This window comes from Octopus bimaculoides, chromosome 9 (genome assembly GCF_001194135.2).
Source record: "Octopus bimaculoides isolate UCB-OBI-ISO-001 chromosome 9, ASM119413v2, whole genome shotgun sequence".
NCBI lineage: Eukaryota > Metazoa > Mollusca > Cephalopoda > Octopoda > Octopodidae > Octopus > Octopus bimaculoides.
Genome location: NC_068989.1, coordinates 67745385 through 67746572, shown reverse-complemented (window position 1 = coordinate 67746572; position 1188 = coordinate 67745385).

The following is a 1188-nucleotide window of genomic DNA, read 5'->3' as shown; positions in this document are numbered from 1 at the left end:
CATATATATATATACCTGTCTATCAATATATCTATCTATCTATCTATCTATCTGTCTATGCATTTATAGACTTATGACTATAGATTTTCTTATTTCTTTATTGCCCACAAGGGGCTAAACATAATAAAGGGGACAAACAAGGACAGACAAAGGGATTAAGTCGATTACAATAACCCCAGTGCGCAACTGGTACTTAATTTATCGACCCCGAAAGGATGAAAGGCAAAGTCGACCTCGGCGGAATTTGAACTCAGAACGTAACGGCTAACGTTTCTGTCGCCTCGCCGCCTTATGACTATAGATTTTCTGGCTTCTTCAAAGCAAGAAAATTGCATTAACTGAATGAAGTATGCACGAGATTCATGCTCATTTCGAAATTTTACAGGCAAATGGATGACAAAGCGAAACAACCGGAATGGGAATTTTTAATGAATGCAGTTTAGAGAAATGTGTGAAACATGGTGTGAAGTACGGGGTCCTAAACACGAGTGGTAATGGAAGAGACAAGAGGAAAATGAGTGAAAACCTTGAGAAAAGTTTAAGGTTGCATAGAAAGCACGTAGAAAGGCAAATTAATTATCATGATAGGTGTTTATATGGGTTTACAAGACAAATGGAAGGCATGGATTGTCAGCGTGCTTATGATTATGTACATGACTGGGAGCTAGTCTAACAAGCGTAATTCTATAGCATTATGTTGTGTAGAACCAACGTGGCATATGGGTTGCCTATCTCATATTAATAAGCAGTTTTATAAAAGTTATTAAAAATTGAAACATCATGGAGGCTTCAGTTAATAATCCAAAGTTTGGAGAATGATTTTACAACGTGTTGAATGTTTCCGCTATTCTTTCTTCTCTATCCCTATCTTATAAACATTTATTTCCCGCTTGTTCTTCTTCAACTCCTCTTCTTACACAACAATCTTTTTCTTTCAAATTCATTTGTACCACACCTAATTTTTTTATTGACATTTCTCCTCCCACGAAACGAATACTCCACCTTAAACACTATGTATAAGGCTTGAAATTCAACTACAGTCTGATGACCGCTATCGTAAGCCGAAATTTTGAAGTCACTCTCTATATTTTCCTTGTAAAAATCAACATATACATACTTACATATAAATATACATATATATATATATACACACATATATATGTATATATGTATATATATAAATATATA